Source organism: Nelumbo nucifera, chromosome 3 (genome assembly GCF_055504915.1).
Source record: "Nelumbo nucifera cultivar China Antique chromosome 3, China Antique-T2T, whole genome shotgun sequence".
NCBI classification, from domain to species: Eukaryota; Viridiplantae; Streptophyta; class Magnoliopsida; order Proteales; family Nelumbonaceae; genus Nelumbo; species Nelumbo nucifera.
The window spans coordinates 85,226,816-85,235,511 of NC_142651.1; positions in this window are offsets into that span (position 1 = coordinate 85,226,816).

The following is an 8,696-nucleotide window of genomic DNA, read 5'->3' on the forward strand; positions in this document are numbered from 1 at the left end:
TCCTTGTGGAAAGCAGTTTTAGGAATTCCTTTTAGACCTGAATAATTTCAAACATATTATATATTGACCCTTTAGACATTCTATTCCAGGGCAATTCATGTCAATTTGCGTTCAGTGATCCGAAACCCCAAAATGAATCCGACATTCAACCAAGTTGAGTTTACTCGGTATGTTGTTTGGGAGTGAGTTCTGGCTTAAACGGACTTCTGGAAAACCAATTTTTGAAATGGTCTCTTTGAAAAGTGATTTTTTAAGTATAATTCATGTCATCCAAACAGACCAAAAACATGTTTTGGGTTTAGTGTTCCGAAACCCCAAAACGAATCCGACATTCAACCAAGTTGGGTTTACTCTGTATGTTGTTTGGGAGTGAGTTTTGGCTTAAACGGGCTTCTGGAAAACCAATTTTTGAAATGGGCTCTTTGAAAAGTGATTTTTTAAGTGTAATTCATGTCACCCAAACAGACCAAAAACATGTTTTGGGTTTAGTGTTCCGAAACCCCAAAACGAATCCGACATTCAACCAAGTTGGGTTTACTCTGTATGTTGTTGGGACTGCTTTTTGGATTAAACAGGCTTCTGAAAAACCAGCTTTTGAAAAGTGATTTTCAAGTTTTTCTTGGTCACCAGCTTTTTTAAGTTTTTTATATGCTTTGTTTTTTTAAAGAACTTTTTCAAAGCAGAAAAGTCTGTTTAGAGCATTTTTTTTACCAAACTATGGGAATGCAGTCTGAGAGTTCTGGAGTTCTCTCTCTACTGTTGTTGAGTAGACAGAAGCAACTCAACTGAATCTGAGCGAGTCAACGAAAGGAGGATTGGCCCTCGATCCATTCCATTATTACGTCCACTAGGTTAATGAGACAAGAGGATGGAGATGCTTTTCTCCTACCGTAAAGTAACTAAGTTCGACTGCAGTCACCTTTTTAACGATAAAAGAAAAATCAGACACTCGTTTTCTATGCAAAATGACTGCAAACCAATCAAAACCAGCCAAGACGAACTCGTCGTTTCCTTCTTGTATTTTGTTAACCCATTGCTTTTAGAAAATGATGCTCTTTCACGGAATTCAAGGTTTGTTTAATATTGATAAGAAGTTTTCGTTTTCACAAACCCTGATCAGATCAAGAGGATCAGTTGTTCATGGTTCTTCACTTCTTCCACTGCTACATTTACAAGTGTTTTTTTGGCTAAACAGGTGTTAGAGAATGAAAGCAAAAAAAAAAAAAATCTTATTCAAGGACTTCTAAATGGTACCGTAAGATCTCAAGTGGTTTAATGTTCGATCTTTGTTGTCTCATTATAATTAATTAAATTTCAACATAAGGGAGATCAGATTCATACTTTAGTATGTTTTTGTTCATGGGACGAAGGTGGTGCTTGATAAATATCAAATCTGAAGTTTGAAAAATTAAAAAGATATTAAAAGTATCTGAAATCTAAAAATAGGCATAGATAGTTTTCTACTTTTTAAAGGCTCTGAATCCATGAGTTTGTTTGTATTTGATTAACTTTTACCATCTGAAATTCATTGATTTTACTATTTTACCTCTAGAACATACTATTTGGAAATGTTGAATTCAATTTGCATTATCTCATAAAAAATAATTTTCAACCTCAAAATAATATTGAAACAATACAAATAAGTTAATAATTAAAAATTACTAATTATTAAACGAAATGATTAAAATTAAAAAATAATTAATGAAATAATTAAAAATTACTAGTTAATAAAAATAATTAATAATTAGTAATGTTTAATAAAAAATAATTATTAAATATTAATAATTGATAAAAATATTAAAATAATTAATTATTAATAAAATTAATTTATAATTAATAATAATATTATTATTACTACTCACCGAACTGCCACCGTTGCAACTTGCAGCAACGGTGACGGGAAGGTAGGGGAGAGAGAGAGAGCGCGAGAGCGAGAGAGAGAAGGCACTACCGCTTTGCAGCGGTGGTGGTGGTGGAGCTTCGTTAGCTTGCAGACTCACAGTGAGGTTCGATTCGACTTACACGAATGACAAAACATATAATATTAAAATTTTTTAAGGGCATTTATGTCTTTTACATACCTCTTAATTACATCTAAGCCATTAAGCAGCCGCTCTATCTCTTAGAAATTAAGATCTGAAATCCAATTTCAAATCTCTAATTAGAGGGCATATCAAAAACACTTGGTGGTGTCTGAAAAGCAACTTTTTCAGATTCAAATATCTAAAAAGTGCAATCAAACGCCACTGAAGTTTTCAATGCATGGATGAAGTGTTGTGAGGTCTGTGTGAGGATCAATTTTGTGAGGACTAAATCCGAATTTGCATGGGGGGCCTATGTTTGTCCACATCTCATGCCCAATAGGCTTTTATAGCGGTAGGGGTGTCAATAGACTAGTTTTGGGTTGGATTCCACTCAAATCAAAATCAATTGGGATGGGTTAGACGGGCCAATAAGACATGTTGAATTGGACCAGTCTAGACTAATGATCCAAAGTATTTATTGGATTGGATTAGACCTTGTCCATCTGTAATGGATTTATATTGGATTGGGTCAGATTGAACCAATATCTGGTCCATTGATAGAAGATAAGAACATGTGTCAATGGACCAGGTTTGGATTAGAAAAAAAAATCTAAATTAAAACCAATTTGAATAGATTGGACGATCTAGACATGGAATTGGACTGGTCCAAAATGGTTCAAAGTGTTCATTAGATTGCATTAGACATGGTCTATTTGTAATGGACTCATATTGGAACGAATAAGATTGGACCAAATCTAGTCCAATTGACACCCCTATTTGCAAGGACCTCACCTATCAGCTTAAGCTTTTAGGTTGAATGATTCTTTAAGAACAAGGCAAAAAGATTATTTTTTGTTATGGACTTTTTGGAAAGGCATTATGCTAGTGTTTGGTTAGTCACCAGTTTTTTGTTCAAAATATCCCTTTTTTTTTTGACAAGCGTTAAAAGATAAATAGTTTTTTTCTTGCTTCTTAAAATGTTTTTTTTTTTAATGAAAAAAGCCCATTTGGAGCCTTTTCACCAAATGATATTTTAACTGGCTTTTGATTTCTCCAACTTGAAAAACACAAAAGACCTATTGAAGAATCATTCCCAAACGCGGCCTAAGCAACACAAGCAATTATATGGAGGAAAAGGAGATGGAGCAGCAAGGATTTGCAATGAGAAATAAATTGAGTTGGGTGGAAGGGAAGAAAAGTCTTCTAGAGATAACTTATTGTCTCTATCCCTTTACTTTTGGCCAGGTGCAGTGATGATGTGAGCCATTTCAGGCCGGCCCCTCTCAGTGAAAACCACAGGAGACCATAATTTTTTTAATACTTAAGAGCTTATCCCACATCACCTCTACATTCTCCCTTGTAGAAAATTTCAAATTTAGGGTTTTCTTTAATGTTTAGAAAAAAAAAATATTTTTTTGTTTGTCTTTTTTCTTTTGCTTTGTATGCAGTTTTAGAGACCCTTGATAGCCTAAAATGGCAAAACAAGATTTATGTATTGAAGCAGAGATGGTGGTTTTCTTTCTTTTTCTTTTTCTTTTATCCCTATTTTGAATTGCTTTCTGTTCTTCCTGTTTAATTAGATAAATGGAGTCTGTTGGATGACACTGATATTCAATACATTATATTATAAAAGATTGGATAGGAAAGATAATGACGGGTAATCTAATCTTACAAAAGATAGAGTGAGAAAACAATAGGGTCCACAGAAAAATTGTAAGCTAGGGTTATCCAGTTGGGTCAATTTCTGGTGCAGAGTATCTCCTCAGTTGGACATATTTGCCACGCGTAAAGAATGACCATTTTAATTCAATCAAGTTGGAGTAATCAACTAATATGACTTTTCAGCAGGGAGGAGAGTCAGGAGGCAGGAAGGACCAGAAGAGCCAGGCCCAGGGGCCCATTATCCACTTCACACAGGCCCAGGAATTCACTGGGCCCCTTCCATTTCACAGATATGGCCATGATCTGAACCAGGTGACCGTGGGAAGAACAGGTAATGGCTTCATTTGATTCACTAGATAAAGACACCCCAAGCTTCAAACTGATTCTGGAAACACATATGGCCATGGCAGAAAATAATTAAATTTGTATTAGTTGAGGATAAATACAAATTATACGTTTGGCTGCAGTTGTCCTCTGTTCATGACCATTTAGTTCATTATATAATAATATGATGCACTTCTCAAAATGGGCATATTTTATGGCCAAGAGTTAAATGAAAAATCCATTTCTGGTGACCGGCGGCAGGCCGGCCGGCCGACTAATCCCCAGCCATCCCTACCCCAGTTTACAAACTCTTTTGGGTTTAAACTGTTCTTTGAAAATATGAATCCCAAAAACCACTCTCCAGTACTCCTAGGGAGGATCCTTGACAAATTTTTCAACAAATTCATGCAGCCACCCCCTGCATGTTGAAAGCATTATATTATCGACAAATCGCTGGTTCCCATCTCGGAGTTGCCGGTGCCGGAGATGGCACACAAAGAGAGAAGCCTTCAGGGTTCTGTTATTATACAAGCCCAAGGTTCAGGTCCAGGTCCATGGTGTTGTTTTCAATTTGATGTCTGAAACAAAATTTAGAATACCCAAGTCTTTGGGTTTGACACTCCAATATAAGGTGGTACTCCCAACACGCAATCACGTTAGGTTTGCCTCAGAATATAATTAATCTAACAAAGCTACATAAGAGGTTTGTTTCTTGGGAAGATATAAATTAAAATATTTAAACCAACAATAGTATTATTTTAATTACAGGAGGCCTGCCTGCTCCATCCAAGAAATCCTTTGATATGACTAGGAAATGGGAATCTTCAGTCCTCACATTGGGTTGGCCTTGTGGAATTAAGATTCAAGCATGGTCCAATGGATGACTTTGGAAGGAGTTAGACTAATTACAGTTTGAAATGTTGAATGGAAAGAGTTTTTGGGTCTTTCTTTTCAATTCAATAGATTATGAAGATGTTAGATTGCTTGCAATAGAAAAACAATGTAGAAGTTTAGCTAACGTAGTTGTTTATTAGGTACTTGTCTATTATTTGAACACATGACCCAGACAGCTACAGCCTATAAAAATCATGTCTGGTCTCTTGGGTTGAAATCTTTAGAATATATTTTGTAAATTATTCAGTTATATTGGAAAATAATAGATGTAATCTGATGAACTAGTACCCCTTCAAAATTACAAGGGAAGAAACGAACCCAGTAAAAAGCTGATGGATTGAGTTCAGTAGAATCAATCTTTCTTGGCATATTAATACATTTTATACCCCCCAAAAAAAAACATCTGTAGATGATGTTCCTCTGTGTCATATTTTCTTAACTGAATTAAAAAATATATATATTCTTACTCTATCACATCTTCATCTATGAGTTTCCGTGCTCCTCCTGCAAGGTAAGCACTAGACACTGCATTTCCAAGGTCACTTTTGACTTCTAAATGGAGATGATTACTTACTAATTAAAAGCATAAGATGTAGGGAGGGATGTATTTAAATTACTCAATTGGGGTTTGGTGAGTAAATACCAAATTCCTTGACCAGGAAAACTTGAACTTTAGGTTGGTGGTGTTTGTGTTTTCCAACACAATGGAGTATAGACCATACAAGACATATATTAATTGGTATTAATTTGCTTATTTGGTCTTGAGAGCTTTCATGTTCAACCAAACAATCTATAATAAATTCAAAATTCAAATCTAGTAGATCAGTGATAAGGAAATGAATATTCCATATTCTTCATGTTTACCAAACCATTGGACTACTTGGATGGCTTCAGATGAAGTAGCTAGGTTTCTGATAGAGACCTGGACCCTAGTTGCTTACTGGAACTACCATGGTTTGATTAATATTATACAAGGTCATCAATTATAGGCTTATGCTGACCAAGATTTTGTTGTCCATGAAACCACAGACAGGTTTACTGGGGTGATGGTCAAAGACCCTGTTGGGTCCTCCAAACAAGTCTTAGTATAACCTGTTGATGAACCAATCAAGGCTGCATTTGTTTCTTAGTAGAACTTTTCTGAGAAACTAATGTAGTCTTTGATTCAATGACGGGTCACAATTTTCTGTTCAGTTCTTGTAATGGTGCCCCTCGTGGGAGCAGAGCTTCAATAAACTGCAAACTCAAGACCCATTTACCTTCGTCTCGGCGTGCTCTTTCGTAGGGTCTGCTGCCTGGTCTGTGTGGAGTTACAGATGGATGTTCTTGTAATTAACTAATAACCAAACATATAATAAGAAAAGTTGGAAGACAGTCACAGAGAGAGAGAGAGAGAGAGAGCAATAAAATATCTTTAGTTATAAACAAAGAAGATATCCTGTAGTTTGCAAAGCAGAAAATTACAGACCTTTGTCCTGAAAAGCAGTACAGAATGAATAAAGAAATAGAAAGTAGAGAACAACCCTTGTGGCAGAACATCTTCTACATCCCATGTACTGCCAAAACCTGCAAATTAAGGGCCTATAAAAGAACTGTAACTTGAAGCCAACTGCAGCCATGGCATCAAAATATATCTGTGTAATGGGACTAACTGACAGAAGGGTTCAACTTGGCAACTGGATTACACTGCCTAGGTACTCTAACTCTGCTCAGTCACTAGTTGTCTTCTAGGCAACAAGATACTTGCAAGAGGTCTCTCAGAAGGTTAACTACAGATAGAGAGGCTGTTCTGTTGTGTTGATCACATAACATGACAGGTAGAACCAAAACTGTGGAGGACCAGAGTTTGAGGCCCATAATCAGTGAAGGGCAAACTGAATTTCTATTTGGCATTAACCTGAAGAGTGTGGTCATATCAGGACTGGAATGAAGGATACCAATGAACTGTGGCATCCTTAAGTACTGGGTGACAAATCCAACAAATATGGGAATTGAACATGACCTAGATGTGTGGAAGATCAAAAATGTACATACAACATAATGGAGAGAAGAAAACACGGATTACCTTCCCAATACTTCCATTGGGGATGATAACACCATGCCATGATTCCAAGAGTCCATTATTGGACCAGTCTAAAGTAGGATTTGCACAGCGTGCTCACGGTTGGGCCTATTTTTGAAACCGAACTGATATTATCAGTTTCTGGAAAACCAGTAACCGAAGCCGATCGGTTAACCGATTGACTGGCTCGGTTAACCATCAGTTTGGTTTGTCGGTTTGTCAGTTTTTTTATATTTATAATATATAAATATATTATAAAAAACTAGAAATATATATATATAATATTATATTTTAAATAATAAATAATATATTATATATTATAAATATATATACTTATATATAATACATATTTATTAATTTATGATATATAGAAAATATAAAATGTATATAAACAAATATATATATATAATATACATAAGTATACACAAAATATATATAATATATATGTATACCGGTCGGTTTGGTTAACCAAAACCGAATCGGTACCTTTGATTTTTTAAAAGTACCGAACCAACCAGTTCGGTTAACCAGATTTTCAGTTTGGTTTTGGTCAGTTTTTCAGTTCAGTTCGATTTTTCTTGCTCACCCCTTTGAGACAATTCATCAATGATAGTATGTCAATGTACTGAAAGTAGACTTGTTCATGGACTAGGATTGACATAGTTTTTTGCCAAAATTCGAATGGGCCTGGCCCAAAGCCCAAGCCCGAAACAGTGTAAAGCTGAGCCCAAAACCCAGCCATGAACAACAGGCGTAACTGAAAGGATATAAGTATATCATGGAGTGTAGTTGCCAAGACTTGGGCAAAGTCTTGTGTTGAACTTGGATCATTGGAGGATGCTATTCTATTCACACAGAGGCCAATAGGTTCTCTAAGATGACTTAACTTTATCCTTGCCAAACTTTTGTTTTGAAGAGGCAGGGCATATCTGTACAGGCTTCAGAAATATCTCTGACAGATTAGAGAGTTTGTGAATTTTTTTTTTTTTTGTATGGACTCTATGAAAATGCTGAATTTAACATGGGTGTGCCGAATCTAACATGGCCTTACTTAACCAAAATTTCCGCTCGGGTTGGGCCCTGGGCCTGATGTGGTTCAGGTTGGAGTTTGGTTCAGCCCTTGCGTAATTTGAACATGGTTCAAGCCAATCCTAACTGAACCTAACCAATCCTAATAGAGCCCCCACCCAAGCTTTGTAGCCGTGACTGGGAACATGGGACAGGAGGTGTTCCCTTTGCACCCGTGCATTGACAACACACAAATACGGGAGATGTTCCCCATGCACGGCTGCAATGTGCTGTGTAGGGATGTTAATGGGTCGGGTTCAGCACGGCCTTGCCTCAATCCTAACTCAATCCTACAGTGTCTCAACCTTAACATAACCCGACCCATCTTAAAATTACATAATTTTCAAACCCGACCTAGGGTCTAACCCGATACCAACCCAACCTGACCTGCATTTCAATTGTATTGTTTTAACATATTTTGAAGGTCTAAAATCCATTAATTTAAGTTAGGAAATTGTCTTATAGATTCTAAAGTGTCACTTTTCTCATTTAAGTAAAGAAGAAAACCAAAACCAATATGTAAATAAATCTTAAACTTTAAGGTTATAGAGTTAGAACTCAAAGTTAAAAGAATACTTCGTATATATTCAGGGTATCTTGGCCTGAGGGGGCAGGTCAACCAAAACCTGAACCCAACTCAAATTGAAGAATCAAAACCTTAA